This window comes from Schistocerca gregaria, chromosome 1, assembly GCF_023897955.1.
Source record: "Schistocerca gregaria isolate iqSchGreg1 chromosome 1, iqSchGreg1.2, whole genome shotgun sequence".
Lineage (NCBI taxonomy): Eukaryota > Metazoa > Arthropoda > Insecta > Orthoptera > Acrididae > Schistocerca > Schistocerca gregaria.
Window position 1 is genome coordinate 482344148 of NC_064920.1, and position 17693 is coordinate 482361840.

A 17693-nucleotide genomic window follows, 5' to 3' on the forward strand; every position below is an offset into this window, starting at 1 on the left:
TTCCACTGCCACGTTTGTGTTGTGCTGGGTGTCCTACCCGAACTTTCTTGCAACTCAGTATGAGCTGTGTCAGGAAGAGACAGAGAAAGGATTAGAGGTTCTACTTCAGAACGGTTCTATCATTAATCTTGACTGGGGAACACAGCTGAACCATCACTGCATAATAAAAAGAGTCGTAGTACAGGGTGAATCAAAAAGAATCATCCGATTTAAAAATACTATAACTATTACGTTATTTGAAATACGTGCATAAACAATGTACTTTGGGAAAGAGCGAACTCTTGATTTTACATGGTTACCGCTAGGTAGCAGGAGTGTGCCCCTACTTCATTTTTAGTAAAAATGGTTTCGGGACGATAGAAAACGTTTTGTGTTCTACGTTTTGCGCCGTGCGGGTCAGTAATAGCTGTTCAGCACGACTTTCGTACTAGATATGGTGTGGATCCTCCTACAGCACAGAGCATTAGACGATGGCATGAACAATTCCGAGTAACAGGTTGTTTGTGTAAAGGCGAATCACCGGCTCATACCCGGGTGTCTGACACAGACGTCCAACGCATCGGGCATAGTTTCACAAGGAGTCCGCGGAAATCTGTTTGCCGTATCGCTCGAGAGCTGAACTTGCCACCAATGTCCGTCCGGCGTGTGTTGCGTCGACGTTTACACATGAAACCATACAAAATTCAGCTACTGCATGCTCTTCATGAAGGTGACAAACAACAACGTGTGGATTTCTGTAATTTCGTTCTTGGCAAGACGGAGGATGACAGTTTTCTTTCATGCTTAGTATTTAGTGACGAGGCAACATTCCATTTAAATGGAAAGGTGAACCGTCATAATGTTAGAATATTGGTTACAGAACAACCACATGAAGTTTTACAACATAAGAAAGAGTCTCCAAAATTTAATGTGTTTTGTGCAGTTTCATAGGGAAAGGTGTATGGTCAGTTTTTATTTGCCGAGAACACAGGAGGCTTCAGAACTTCCTTCTCTACTGTTGTAGAGTGATTCGACCGATTTCATTTACCAGTAGGATGGTTTTAAATCAAAGGATTACTAAATGATAGACCAGTCGCACTGAACCAAATGATTCAGCCTTACTTTGCTGGCCTCCAATGTCACCGGACCTGACTGTATGTGATTATTTCTTGTGGAGGTTTACAGAAGACTTTGTTTATGTGCCTCCGTTACCAACAACGACGACTGACCGGTGACATCACATGACAACAGCTGTAGAAGCTGTAATTCAAGACGTGCTGCTGTGTGGGAACAATTTCAATACACCATTGACATACGCTGTGCATATCAAGGGGGCATATTGAACAGCCATGAAAAGACATGAAAAAACTTTTTTAGTTTCTCGTTCATAAAAAAACAAAATTCATTGTTTATTAGTTTTAGAAATACAGACGTGCCAAATCGAACGATTCTTTTTGATACACCCTGTATTTCCCGTCGCGCTCTGCAGCTTTACATCTGCAGTTCAGGAGATTCTCAGACAATCGCAGATGCAAGCGTGTGACAGTTTTCTAATGTATGGAAAGCCTATCTGCAGTTCAGTAGATTCGCAGACAGTCACAGCTGTGAGTGATAGTTTTGCATCGAATGAAAAGCCTACCCGTCAGTCCAAAAGTTTCGAGACTGATTTGTTTAAAAACAGAGAAAAGTTAAGATCGCAGTTTTAAGGCTTCGCATGTTGTATGTAGTTCCCTCCACCCCTTCCCCCCCCCCCCCCCCCCCCTCTTCAGTGCAACGCATAGAACGTTCAAACAACCATGTGAAACTGTCAGAAACGCCCTTATTTTGGATGCTGTTCAATGCCCACATCACACTGCTTGACAAGTCGTTATGTCGTCAAAGCGTTGACTCTCCCTGCGGTTTCTGCACGTTGTACTTACGTGGTTCGTCGCCGTGATGATATTTTCAGAAAAGAATTGTCTGCATTCAATCAGGTCGCAGATGCGCCCACGCGCAGTTCTTTGTGTCAGGGAGTCAAACTTTGCCAAACTTTTCTCTTCTTGAAAACGTTCTCGAAAATGACTTGAACAGTTGATTTCCAGGTGTTGCTTCATTTGGATTTGTGACACAACAACACTGACACACTACTGCCACACGTCCACCACTTTAACATTCTCTGCTCACAACAGACTGTAGGATGTTCATCGTAAGAATAAATCCGACGTAAACATTACACCATGTCATTCCACGTTCGCTGGAATTTGAGTGGATTTCGTTTCACTTGGAGCGGAAACCCAGCTGTCTCGAGTACAGTCAAGTACGATAATAAGGACGCCTCTCTTGCTGTACGTTACGTGCACGTCGACTGGGCGATAATACGGGACAACCGCTTTACCGGCGCATTTAACGTGGACAGCACTGGTTTGCCAAGAGGTCTAACAAACCTGCAGTGAAGTGAAACGTTGCAGTAAGACGTAAAAGCAGACGAGCAGAGAACGATATACGTTCGAATGTCAATTAATTTTTAAACACTGTGCTTAATATTCGGAAAATTTCAGCAGTACGGCTCGCTTCTTAGGGGTGCAGACGGAAAGCGTAACATGATCTCGTTCTTAGCTCATGTAGTATTTTAATTAAAAACTTGAGGAACGAAAATTCTTAACATGAATACAGGGTAATTTTTTAGAGAGAGGTATACGTGACTCAAAAGTGAACTGCAGGGATTTCATCGTATAGTTAAACACTGAAGCCACTGACGTTATTACTTACAGTTACTCGTCTCGTAATTCTAAATTCCACCCATATCCGAATTCGAGAAATACATTAAAAAAAATAGTTCAAATGGCTCTGAGTACTATGGGACTTAACAGCTGTGGTCATCAGTCCCCTAGAACATAGAACTACTTAAATATAACTAACCTAAGGACATCACACACATCCGTGCCCGAGGCAGGATTCGACCCTGCGACCGTAGTAGTCGCGCGGTTCCCGACTGAGCGCCTAGAACCACTCGGCCAAATACATTTCAACATTGGAACTATAACTGCCACGTTGATAACAAATCGACCAACAATATAATGCAGGAAGTTATCTGAACGCCACATTTTGTCCTTTTCTTTTATGGCGTGCCGTTCTCTACCCCGCCAGTTTTCGGCAGTGACGTGTGAGAAAGATTCGTACATTAGTTTGAGTATGTTTCGCAGCTTAAATGCCTTGCCATTTCCCGTGACAAATCCCTTAACCTGGCTCCAGATCAGTTCTGTTGGTTTCACTCTGCAATTGTACGGTGGAAAGTGTAAAACGGTAGGCCGGCCGCGGTGGTCTCGCGGTTCTAGGCGCGCAGTCCGGAACCGCGCGACTGCTACGGTCGCAGGTTCGAATCCTGCCTCGGGCATGGATGTGTGTGATGTCCTTAGGTTAGTTAGGTTTAAGTAGTTCTAAGTTCTAGGGGACTGATGACCACAGATGTCAAGTCCCATAGTGCTCAGAGCCATTTGAACCATTTTTTTTTTTTTTTTGTAAAACGGTAGCCTTTCTATGGTAACCTAAACACCGTCAAAATTTTTTTTTCATATTTCTACGACGCTTATCACTCTGGTTCATGTCAGACCACATCTATGGTGTAAAACAATGAACATAGCCCAAATAAAGAGTATTTAATTTTTTAAATTTTGTCCTAAACTTTAATTTGTTATGTTTTCTTGATTTAAACTGTCTTGGATAAGCAGCAGTCTGTATTTGCAAATGATAACTAGACATTTGCGTATAATACGTATTTAGAAAGAAGACTACTTGGGTATTTCTTAAAAACTGATGACTGGATATGTATTGATTAGCATATATCTTATGAATTTTATATTTAAAAGATTTCAAGGTGGCAACTATACAGGCTAAACACTGCTAGTGCTACGCCCACATCAATCACCACTTTGAATTTTTGCATAATTAATTAGGGCAGCACTGACAAATAGCGGCATGGATGTGAACAAATTTGCGGTTCACCAAGCTATGCTAACAGAGATGGATAAGGGATTATCAAAGAGAAAGTACTCCATTGCGTTAAGTGCAAATAATTTTTGCGGATAGAGTTTCATGCCCGACTGTACTGAGGGTGCCATTGGTGGGAATCCAGCAGCACGTTAGCCGGAATGTCGAAAACAGCCTCCAACACCCCAGGAGGAGCTGGCATCGCTGGGGCGGTCTCCAGCGGCAAGTCTTTGATGTTGCCGGACAGGCAGGCGGCATTTTCGGCAGAGCATTGCTTACCTCGCAGAACACTGCGAGGCAAGCAGTATGTCTCCCCAAAGCGAATAACGCAGGGAGACACTGTCTTCCCCTTGGCCGTGTCGCCCCGGGCTCGCAAAAGCGTCGCAGGCGCATTGCCAGCAAGGAATGAACCTCCGCGAATCCCTCACTCCGTATTATTTTGAGTGTGGGACAGAGTAGCGAAATGTGTTCGTTTAGACGCTGGTGCCAACTAAACGTCTGGAAAGTTCGTCGAACAAGCGGCGACTCCCACAGACGACCGCAATTGGCCGGGTCGACGTGACGTAAGCGGTGTTCCCCACGCACTTACAGTCGATCGGGAGTAGCGCTCATGGTGAAAAATTTGTTAAAATGATGCGATTGGACAGCCACACCAGCGGAGCGGCTTGCCCCGCTAGACTTTTGGTAGAAATGAGACTTGCGTTTCAGCATCTCTCTTTATGGGGCGATACAGAGTGATTGTGGAATAGCTGTGTACCTTATCCGGAACTCCGGATGATTTCGTGGGATTGTGTCGCGTACGCTCGCGGCTGTGGTTGTAGAGACATCACACCTGATCTGCATAACAAAATGATGAGAACAGCCGGCGGAATTGGTAATATTCGCAGCTCCGGCCGTAGCACGATCAGTCTTGCACTTCATTGATGTTAAATGGGTGGCCATTCACCAATTGAGCAGCGCAGCACATTCTCGCATTGTTTCTGTGATTAGATACAATTATGTGTACGTGATCTAGAATTTCGTGCTCTCATTCACTTAAGGGGAAGTATCATTTCACATAATTCGGAATTATAATTGTAGATTCGTGTTATACTCCTTTCTCGTTACTGAGTTATTAATATGTCCACATTCAAGAGGCATCACCTCACTAATGCGATTTATGAGCACATGTAAATTGTCAAATGGAATAAATCTGATTATTTTTCTCGACATTTCAGACTACTTGTATTAACACAACAACCCTATCTTAGAACCCAGTCAGTAGTTTTGGTGGCATTCCCTTGATGTTAATAATTTACCTCCATCACTAACTTTCTATGAGGCAAGCGAACCCATCCAATCCGATTCTTCAACAGATGTCGTAAAGCGCACAAGAATCGCGTTGGGGGAATTTATAATAGAGTTCCGAGTTCAGCAAATAGTCCATTTGCACATTGTTTCACGGTAGCGAAGGAAACTCGGAGGTCGCTTCTCAAGATGTAGGTTTCCAAACTGAATGAGAAAAAGATCAAAGCGAGATTTGAACCAGCGGTTTATGGACTGATCCCAGTTTACAATTCCACAACGCTACAATTCAGTTGTACACCCCGTTAAAGAAGGCGTCTTACATTTAGTTCTCGGAAAACTACAAAGCCGATTTCTTTCTGTAAATTTCTGAAAGTCTTCGAGAACAGTCTGTTTCTCGACACTTTCTAACGATGTTCCGTACGCGTGTTTCACAACGGCGCTGGAAACAGCGTCAACTATTTTCACCCTATTTATTACCAGCACGACCAACAGATCACAACAGTACGGACACTGCGACAATACACGATGTCTGAAATGAAAACTACATAGCTGAAGCACGATTAAGAAAAACGTTGACAGCTGTTAACATATCGGAAGACCTTAAAAGTTTCATTTGCGGTAACATAGTAACAAGATATCTAACTCATAAATAGGACCTACTTCCATGAGCGTAACAACACCAGGGTACGTGTGCAACGGCTGCTGACCAATCATCTCGTTTGTGTTTGCTTACATCAGGTTTATTCTTATTATGAACAAGATATAGTGGAATGGACTGGGTGATCAAAAAATCAGTATAAATTTGAAAACTTAAGAAACCACGGAATAATGTAGACAGAGAGGTAAAAATTGACACACATGCTTGGAATGACATGAGGTTTTATTAGAACCACCCATACTGCTAGACGCGTGAAAGATCTCTTGCGCGCGTAGTTTGGTGATGGTCGTGTGCTCAGCCGCCACTTTCGTCATGCTTGGCCTCCCAGGCCCCCAGACCTCAGGCTTTGGTGTTACCTGAAATCGCAAGTGTATCGTGATCGATCGACAACATCCGACGCCAATGCCTCACCATAACTCCGGACATGCTTTACAGTGCTGTTCACAACATTATTCCTTGACTACAGCTGTTGTTGAGGAATGATGGTGGACATTTGGAGCGTTTCCTGTAAAGAATATCATCTTTGCTTTGTCTTACTTTGTTATGCTAATTATTGCTATTCTGATCGGATGAAGCTCCATCTGTTGGACATTTTTTGAACTTTTTTTTTGCTCTAATAAAACCCCATGTCATTCCAAGCATGTATGTCAATTTGTACCTCTCTATCTACATTACTCCGTGATTTATTCAGTTTTAAAATTTATACTGACTTTTTGAACACCCTGTACATCTGTCGTTTACAGTTGTTAGTTCCTGCGTTGACGTCGCTTATACACCGCGAATAAAATCAGTCTCTCGACTTATTGGAACCCTCGCTTGAGGGCGAGAGGAGAGAGGGAGCGAGAGGAAAGACAGGAGGATAGGGGAAAGAAAGATAGTGAGGAGGAGGAGGAGGAGGGCGCCTGTTGTTTAAAATTAGGTTGGCAGAGACGGAACACCTGTTCAGACGGGGAGGGGGTGGAAAGAACCATCCAACACTAACTTTTCGAGCTTCAAAGAAATCACTACAATGCCGAATCAGAATTTGAATGACGTTCCTCCTCAATGCGAGTCTGTTGTCTGAGAGAATTCAGACACAGCGACGTGTACAAACAGATGTAGAATGTATTTTCTGCGTAAAAACCAATCGTGGGTTTCATTTGTCACATTCGAAGCGCTGCGAAAAAATTGACATAGTACTCTCTTTAATAAAGCTTCAACAGAAGAACTGGAGGCGAAAGAGTAAATTTGTCGTGAGCCAGCATACAAGTGAGCTGATACTTCAATTCCAATCCATATCGGCGGATTAAAAGTTTGGAACGGGCGCGCAGCGGCATCGCTTTTAATCTGGCGATATTGGTGCCGCAGCTGCCTGAGTTTCGTCGCTGCCGCCACTGAAATCTAGCGCCGAGCTCTGCCAGCGATACGATTTTAACTCTTAAGAGGCGTAAATTACCAACAGAATACGTCTTTAATTAGTGGTTATGGTAATGTTGTATGACTACCATCGAGCAGCTCTTTACAAGTGACGATCTTGAAAACTTGTTAATTATTTCTCATCTAGCAATGTGGAAAATGAGAGAGAGGAGCATTCAGAATCTGTGTTCATGTTATCATCCGAGATGCCGGCAAAACGTCAGCACTCGTTCAAAATACTACTTGTTGTAAATTTTACTACGTTCCGCAGCTGACCATCATTTTCTTTGATATTTCCAGATTTGAATATTTGTTTCGGCCCACGTTCGGCGACTACTTAAATCCAATATTCTTCAAGGGAATAGAAGACTGCGTTAAATACTAGTAGAGATGACACTGTTTTAACCACCTGTTTTCTGTATGGTTTTGTGTGCCTCCGGTGAAGTACCTTGTGAAGTATCACTGTCGTATATTAATTGAATGTTAATGTCAAGGCTTAGCAAAGAGTCGAGGTATGCAGTTCCGGGAGAGGAGAATGTATACGGCCAAGAAAGAAATCTATAGCCTGAAATTATCACCGTAGACACTACGAGGAATCTTCAATGTGCAACGGAAACCCCTTGAGTGACGTAATAGTTGCTAGGCCACACTACTGTAGGTTACAGTACTTCCCACGGAGAATTGGATGGCTTCGATCCACTATTAACCAGTAAACTACATTGGAATTCCAACTTTCGCTTCCATAGATGAGTTCCACTCCTAACAGCCTTTTCAAGTCATGCTCTTAGCTTTCAGGGTGTCTATGTATAAAGGTTACTTGCAGGTGCGTGATGAACTCACTTGAACTAATAACTCCAGCTTAATCACTTATGTAGAATTAATGAAGTCGATGCTAAAATACAATTGTAAATACCAATGAAGATTATATGAATAATTGATTTTTTTATTTGATGGAAGAGCTCCAACGATTTTCACTGTGAAAAAGCGCTTTTTGTGATCATTCTGGATACCTGGATCATGTTGGACTATACTGGGCATGCCCTCATGTGGCAAGTGGTGGAAATGCGTAATGCACCCAGGACCATTGTCGAATATCATCGCCTTGGTGGTCCAGGTGTTATGAGGTGGCGAGGCATAATGGTGCATGAACATACGGACATCCTGTTGTTAAAGGTTTAACACAATAAGTCAAGTCTTAAATTTGGATACTGTATACATTTCTTGATGGTTGGTTGATTGTTTTGGGAGAGAGGACCAAACAGCGAAGTCTTCCGTCTCATCGGATTAGGGAAGGATGGGAAAAGAACTCGCCCGTGCCCTTCCAGAGGAACCACCCAGGTATTTGCCTGAAGTGATTTAGAGAAACCACCGAAAACCTAAATCAGGATGGCCGGACGCGGGTTTGAAACGTCGTCCTCCATAGTCCGAGTCCAGTGTGCTAACCACTGCGACACCTCTCTCGGTATATGCGTCTCAAGGCAGCTTAATTCACGGCAGGCAAACTATAAGGGGCAGCCAAATGAACACCGAAGACCTGCAACAACGGGACCATGGAGTGCTTCCATTCATAACTAATCAACAAGCGCGTTTAGACATTTATCCCGCTGGGAGAGGCAATCAATTCCTGTACCGTAGAACGCGGTCAGCCGTTGACGGATCCTCAAGTGCACCCACTCTTGCCCTTTCTCGTTCAACTCACGTCCACGCACTTTTCATTTTCTTTTCTCCTTATGTTGCCAGAGATGTGAAAATCGCACGATGGAAGAAAGATCCGGGCTCTACGGAGGACGTTGCAGTGTTTTCCAACCAAACTGTCGAAGCGTCAGATTGGCAGCGTGCAACAGAATGCTTCTTCTGCTCGTCGAGTTCCTCGAGCGTGGAACAGCAATCAGTGCGGAGAGCTATGAACGCACTTTGCAGAAACTGCAACGAGCCATAAAGTCAAAGCGCCCAGGAACAATGTCGAACGGAATCACCTGTTTACGTTTGACTGCCCCTCGTACCAACACTTGTCTGACCCTTGCCACGCAGAATCGCTACTGTATTGCGATCCAAAGGCGAACCAGTACACTACTAAGCAGGTGGTCATAATGTTTTATCTCAGCTGTGAACATGGTTCCAGACATGAGATGTCTATGCGAACTCCTCTCGCGGCGATTATTTGATGTAAACTGCAGGTACCACATCCTAAGCACTAACTACATTCTCGAGTTGGTTGGAACAAAAACAGGTATCCGGTTATGACATTGTAAAAAATACGATAAGCGTCATAGTAGGAAAACACAATTGCGTAAACGAGAATGATATTTTTGTGTTTTTAGGAATTACTAGCACAAAAATGTAGTCCGACATCTGTACAGCTGAAATAGTGGTAGATTTGGAGTTCTTCATCAAAATACTAGTAATTGAAACACAGGGAATCGATAATGTAAATAAATAAAAATGGGCAGATACGAATAAAACTCCCAAACTGAGGGTTCCGTACAAAATCAATTATGTGCATAAGCAGTTCATCAATTCCAAGAGAATAACGACCATTTTTACACGTTCTCGTCATTGGATCTGGCAGGATTTCGGTCCCAGGGATTCCAAGATTTTCGAGAATGTCTTGATTTCAAAATGTTCAAATGTATGTGTATTCCTAAGGGACCAAACTGTTGAGGTCATCGGTCCCTAGACTTACACACTAGACTTACTTGAACTACCTTATATTAAGAACGAGGGATAACAAATAGCAGAAACTTCTTTTTTCTGTTATGACATTATAAGTTTACAGTTTCCGTTGATTGTGCTGTGAAACCTTGCTTTCTGCTAAATTACTTGGTCTTACGTGAACGAGAAGTACCCCATAGGTTTTGATGAGTGAGTTTCCAAGTATCAGAATATGTTACGTAAATAGACGTATCTTTTGTGACTTTTAATATATTCCCGGCGAATTGACTGTGAAAACAAATTTAGGGCTTCAGATGGTCGTCGTTCGTTTATCAGGAGCCCACTCATACCGATTTTTACCACACGCATCTAGTTGCCATCACTCATCGCAAGCCATGAGTGTGCTTAAAACACTTGTTCATAGAGCTCATACTTTCTCAGATCTAGATATCTTACCTCACGAACTCGCCCATCTAAAGACAGTATTCAGCGAAAATGGGTATTCTACCCGGCAGATTAACAGGGCACTAACAGTTAAAACCAAGAAGCAGAAAGTGGATAAAGAGGAGAAAATGCCAGAACAATCTTTAGCTTTTCTTCCTTTCGTTGGCAACACTTCGTTTAATAGCAGGAATCCTCCGAAATTTCAGGTAAAAATGGTTTTCCGTCCACCATTGAAGATTGCGGACCTTTTGGAATCAGTAAAGACAATCTGTTACTACGAAAGGCCGTGCCAGTGTGGTATGGCTTATATAGGTCAAACCACACGTACCGTGAAACAAAGTTGCACTGAACATCAACGTCACACCTGCGTCTTGCAGCCAAGCAAGTCCGCCATTGCTGAACATTGTATCTCCACTGGTCATTCAACGGAGTAAGAGAAAATAATGATTTTGTCCACAGAAACATCTTTCTGGGATCTATTATTAAACAGTCCGCAGCGGAAAATCTGTTGAACCGTGACAGCGGCTACCAGATGGACAGTGCATGGAATCCCATCATCTCCACGATTTGCTCAAGTCGAAGACGACAGAGTGCGCCGACGGCCGCGGCAAAAACAGCAACGCAGACGGCGACTGAGTTCCGCTATTGCACCACCTACTCCCATAAATAAGCCCACTTCACCTTCTACCGTCTCGACACCCTCGTCTAAGTTCCAGTCATGGTGCAACAGTAACGTATCTTGTTCAACAACATCCACTCCCTTCCCGTTAACAAGAATATCGTCATGCATACCCTCACGACCCACTGTATGGAAGTCTTCCTCCTGAACAAAACCTTTCTCCAGCCCCAACATCCTGTCCACACATTGCCCTACCTCCTTCACCTCCCGATAGCGCGTGGCGAGGTAGCCATTGACCACCACTGCCAGATCCCTGCTCGTCTCCGAACCCTCCTCCCTCACCCCACGGAACACCTGATCCTTAGTATCTTCTTCCCCGGCCTTACCATTACCTGCGCCACCATCTATGTCCGTCCCTCTGCCCCTATTCCTTTTGACTTCCTTTCTCACATCGACTGTACCATCTCCTCCTATGTGATTGCCACTGACCTCAACATCCATAGTCGTTCCACTGCCCAGATACGGCGGTGCCGTCGGTTCCTCTCCACCCTCCAAGGTGACCACGTTCCCATTCCCCAACACACCCACCCCAAATCCAATACTGCTTCCGATGTCGTCCTGGCCTCCCCTAACCTCCTTGGCCACATAGTGGTGGACGTCCTTGACCCTATTGCCAGTGATCATCTCCCTATCACTGTATGAGACGGTTATCGCACCCATCACGACCCTCGCATCGACCCTCCCCCAAAATATGCCCATGACTATTCCCATGCCAACTGGAATGGCTACTGGGATACCTTCACTACCCGGACTGATAGCCAGCCCCTCGCCTACCACCACCCTGATGACATTACCTGTGCTGCCTCCTTTCTCCAGCATACCTTGTCTGAGGCAGTGGATGCCCTCATCCCTACCATCGCCATCCACCCACACCATCCCACCTTAACCCCACAGGTTGTCTTCCTCCATGAATTCCACCATCTATACCATGCCTTCCTTCACACACTTGACCAGGATGCACTACAATGCCACATCCGAAACTGGCTTGTAGCCAAGAAACGCTGGAACTGGCGACAGACATGCACCCATCTTAATGCTACCCTACCCGTCAACTCGTCTAAGTACTGGTCAGCCTTATGCCACCTTACTGGATCTAACCGCCTCCCTTTACTACCCTCTCTTTCATGATGACCACCCCTTTCCTGATAACCTTAGTAAGGCCAACCATTTTGCTTCTTACCTCTCCAATATCTTTAACCTCCCTGCCGATCCCCAGTTCGATTACTCCCTCTTCCCTGATTTCCACGATCGAACTGACACCTCTGTCCCTCCACTCGCTCCTGGCTTCTAGTACTTAGACAACATTACACACACCGAACTGAATGCCCCAATCACTACTCAAGATATCATATCTACACTCCGTACAAAATGCAGCACTGCTCCTGGTCATGATCATGTTACCTATCGCCACCTCCATGGAGCCACCTTCCTCTCCACCCTGGCCAGACTATATAATGTGGTCTTGTCCACTGGCTTCCACCTCGACCTGTGGAAAACCTCCCAGATCCTGATGTTCCTCAAACCTGACAAACTGCCATCTGCTGTCTCCTCCTACTTTCCCATCAGCCTTGCCTCAGCAAGGTCCTGGAATCCATCCTCACCCAACACATCCACCAGCACCACCCCCTTCCCGCTACCTAATGTGGCTTTTGGCCATCCTTCTCTGCCAATGACCTTCTCCTTCACCTTCACCTTCACCTTCACCTTCACCTCCTCTCAAAACAACTCAACTCCTGTCATTCTGCCATCTTCCTTTCCCTCGATCTTGAACGTGCCTACTACTTTGTATGGAATTCCAGTCTCCTCTTGAAGCTCCAAACCTTCGCCCTTCCTATTAACTACGTCTGTCTGATCGCCTACTTTCTTTCCCACTATCCTTCTTACATCACCATCCATTACATGCACTCCTACACCTTCTACCTCTCTACCGGTGTGCGCCAAGATTCCATCCTCTCCATTCTTCTCTACCTTCTTTACACGACAGACATGTTGTCACCTTCACCTCCCTTACACATTCTCCAGTACGCTAATGATACTGCCTTCCTTGCCCTCACCCCCACCCGGCAATGCTCCCAGCACCTTCTCCAATCCATTCTTGACTGGTTCATCACTTGGTGTAAGCAGTGGCTGCTCAAGGTCAATCCTTCCAAGACCCAGGCGACCATTGTAGGCAAAACCATCCCTTCCCTCCATCACCTCGATTTCTACCTCACTATCTACGGCCATCCTATCAACCTCACCACCACCCTCAAGTAGCTTGGCGTCACCCTTGACTGTCACCTCTCCTGGACCCCCCATCTCCAGACGATCCAAGCCAAGTCACCCTCCCAACTGTGCCGCCTAACGCTCCTTTCTGGCCGCACATGTGGTCTGGGTCCCTTCACCGTCCTCCACACCTATAAATCCTTCATCCACCCTATCCTCTGTTATCTCCATCCCATCTGGATAGCCGCTCCTCCTCCCTTCTACAAATCCCTTCAAATCCTGGAACACCATGCACTCCGCCTTGCCTATGACATTTGCCTTCCCCTCTCCCACGCGGATCCTCTGCGACTTAATTCCGTTCCCACACCTCCTCCTTTTCTTTGATCCTTTACACCTCCCGCAACCTTGATCCCCTCACCCGCTTGTCTCTCCCATCCTTTCCCACCCCCCCATATGCTGCCGCACCTGTACTCCCACATCCCACCCACACTCAATCTCTCCACACTCCGTGCCCTTGCTCAAGGTGGCTTCTGCCTTCTCCCCCTCCCTGGTGATTCCCTCATCCACTACATCTACCCCTCCTACCTACTTAGCTCCTCCCTTTCCTCCTCCTGTGTTTTTCTCCTGGGCACCCTCTCTCCCTTCTCTCTTCCTCCCTCCCTCACTCCCCTCACTCCTTGCTGGGCTTCCACACCTCCCCTACCCTCTCCCTTCCCCCTCCCCTCTCCTCTCCTACTGGCATCAACCCCCTCCCCCTCTCCCACCTACCCTCATCTCTTCCCTCTGGCAGGCACGCGGCTTTTTCGTGTGAACGGTGCATCTTCGTGCGCCAGAGATCGTCGCCAGTGCACGTGTTTGTCTTCGCGTCGGTGCTTCAGTGTCTCTCGATTTTGTGCTCCTCTGTTCACGTGTGTAGACTCTGTCTACTCCGTTGTGGAGTGATGAATGTTTTTATATAAACTGTACGCCCATGAACGGCTTCATTTATTTCACTATATCCATCTCCCGTTTTTATCCAACATGTTTGTTTGCTTTTCTGTCTTCCTATTTCCTGTATGTGTTCTCTACTGCCGAAGAGCGGCATAGATATGCCGCTGCCGGCCTACCATTATTGTAAAGGTGTCGAAATAACAATAATGGGAAAAAAGACATTTTCGCCAGTCTGCGACAGCTCACCTGATGATGACTGGGAGGTGCCCAGTTGAAATATCGTGCAAGGTATTGAACGACAACCGGATGCAAGCCCGAAATTTGTTTGAACAGTCATATCTTTTGTTTGCAGGGCATTAGAAGCTTCAGTTTCTTTTTAGCACCACCAAGGGACCATAATAGACCGAATAATGTGACTAAACGTTCACGGGAAAAAGGATTTTTATCAGTCGGGCAGACCGTCAGATAGTCAGATAACAAAGCGATGCTATAAGGTTCAAAAAATGGTTCAAATGCCTCTGAGCACTATGGGACTTAACATCTGAGTTCATCACTCCCCAAGATTTAGAGCTACTTAAACCTAACTAACCTAAGGACATAACACATATTCATGCCCTAGGCAAGATTCGAACCTGCGACTTTAGCGGACGCGCGGTTCCAGACTGAAGCGCCTAGAACCGCTTGGCGACATCGGCCGGCCTTGTAAACATTTTCTTTTTTTTTTTTTTTTTTTTTTTTTTTCCAAAATGAAATACACATTATGTAATGGAAGCCAAGTTACCTTCACGTAACCGCTAAGTACTTCTTTCGCAGCTTCAAAAATAAATGCTGTGCAATTTTGGTTTGAAACGCAAATTAATTCCTTCAAATTGGTATTGTGCGCGTAATATATTTTGGCAGTTTCCTGGGATCGACGGGACTGCTACAAGCTGGTTGACTTCTGGTCGGTACGGAGTATTTACGTCCATTGCCTCATCTCGAAGAGCCTGCAGTACGCCTAACAGTCTTGCGTAGATACACTGTTATTCTGTTTCTAAAGCAGAAAATCAAAATCTTGCTGTAACATTCATCTAAAATTTGCGTAATATCTCACAGTGTAGTTCTTCTGTTACGTAGATAAGATTTTAGTCACAGCCTCGTTTGTGTTTCGTTTCTCTGCCGCCATTCATCACAATACAAGCAGCACAAGCTGACGAGCACGTTAAGTGTAAGCGTAACTGCAACATTACTGCCAAGTGCAGTCAAGACACAAAACACAGAGGAACGTATGCCTACAGTACGTACTATCCATTATTTTTCGCTTATGGCCGTGCATTTGCATCCGTCTTCGTTCGCGGTTGAGTACTGTGGCACCTTGTTGATATACATGAAGATACTAGCTAACAAACCTGGCCATTGCCCGGGTATTCATTTTGTCAAGTTTCTTTTAGAAACGAGAAAAAAACGAGCTTAGTTTGTAATGTAATATGGTAAAAATTTCATTTCCATGTATTCGTGAAACACCTCTCTAAATTATGAAACATTCGTGCAAAGATGTATGCATAATGCACAAATGTGTAACTACAGCATCCAAATTAAGAAACATAGAATGCAAAATACAAATTCTCCGTAATTTTTATTTAGCTCAAAACTTGATTATAAATAAAATTTCTACTCAAATATCCAGGCAGTTGGGCGCAGCAGCTTCGCATGTTTACAGCACGGTTTAGTAAACGTCTGTATGGCAACGTCTCTTCATAGCTCTATTGTTTTCGCCCACAAAAAAAAAAAAAGAATTACTCTGAGCACTTTAGGACTTAACGTCTGAGGTCATCAGTCCCCTAGAACGTAGAACTACTTAAACCTAACTAACCTAAGGATATCCCACATATCCATGCCCGAGGCAGGATTCGATCGTAGCGGTCGCGCGGTTCCAAGTCTGGCCGGCGCTTCGTTGTTGAATGCTGTCAAAAACACTACCAGGTGGCTGATATTTGCATAAGTTGACTCGACTGTAGGAGTGTGTTTTATTTGTAGAAAATAATTAGTATGTCAATTACGATGTCATTTCTCTTGAACTATGTGTCGCACAGTGATGTATTTGTGTATGTACATCCAGCAGCATATGTGGATACTGTCTGCGAAATATGTTGCGAATATAGATAGTAGCAAAGAACTAATATATTTAAACGCCATATATAATTTGGCAAGTTTTCGCCTATCTCATTGTTTACGACGTCATATCTCATGAATAGTGATAGGTTATTGGCTGTTGTATTGGCAGCGATTGTTGCCTGTAGTAAGGATTTGTGCACGAAGTTTGTTTGAAATTGTTAAAGTGGTTTAGAAGGAGTTGTGAATCACACATACAAGCGAGCGCGTACATACATTCAACCATTCTTATAATACATGTGTAGTCTTTTGTTAATCACTAGTACAAGGAGGTTTAGAGCGATATATTTACTCACCGCCGGACGGGGTGGCCGAGCGGTTCTAGGCGCTAGTCAGGAACCGCGCGACTTGCCTCGGACATGGATGTGTGTGATGTCCTTAGGATAGTTAGGTTTAAGTGGTTCTAAGTTCTAGGGTACTGATGACCTCAGAAGTTAAGTCCCATATTGTTCAGAGCCCTTTGAACCATTTACTCCCTGTACAACAAAAATATGGCAAACGAATGACACCCAATGTATATACATAAATCAATCGTGTTCGATTTCAGCATCTGAACCCATGCAGCACATCCTTGCAATTTTCGACACTGTGTCACTTTGCTTGGCCTGATCTCTATAAATTGCATTGCTAATATGTTCAGTAATTACTTGAAAGCTACATGGCTTCGACAGGAACACCAGTAGCCTTACGTCGCAACCTGTCCTCCATCTTATCGGCTAACTTACGAGCTCTCTCTGCCCCCGGTAGCTGAGTGGTCGGTGATTGTCTCCGCTTCTTTGTCCTAATCATCATCATTTCATCCACGTCGACGCGCAAGTCACCGAAGTGGCGTCAAATCGGAAGACTTGCACTCTGCGGACGGTCAACCAGATGGGAGGCCCTAGTCACACGACATTTACACTTTTTCGGCCAACTTACGAGCTCTGACGTCACCAAAGGCTTCGACGATGACTGGACGATAAACTCTTAACCCCCCTTCCGTGAGCCTCGGTGCCGTCCCATTGTGACGCTAAACAAGCCGAGACGACTGGGCCGCATGCGGCTCGGGTTTCAATCGTCAAAGACAATCAGCGACAAAGGCATTCCCGCAAACGCGAGAACAATCGCGGCCAGTGGCACCATGTGTCGGTCTAATCCGGGCGCTGGCATTGGCCGCCGCTTTGGCGGTTGGCCACGCTGTCAGTGCCACTGTGCCGTGTCGTGCCGAGCCGAGCCGCGCCGCGCCGAGCCTAGCCGACCCACCGGCAGCCGCTTGTTTGTCTTGATTAGCGCGCCCAGCGCTGCCAACCTTCCGGGCCGCAGCTCAGCCGTTCAGACCGCCGACGCCCGGATAATCGCGGGCGCTTT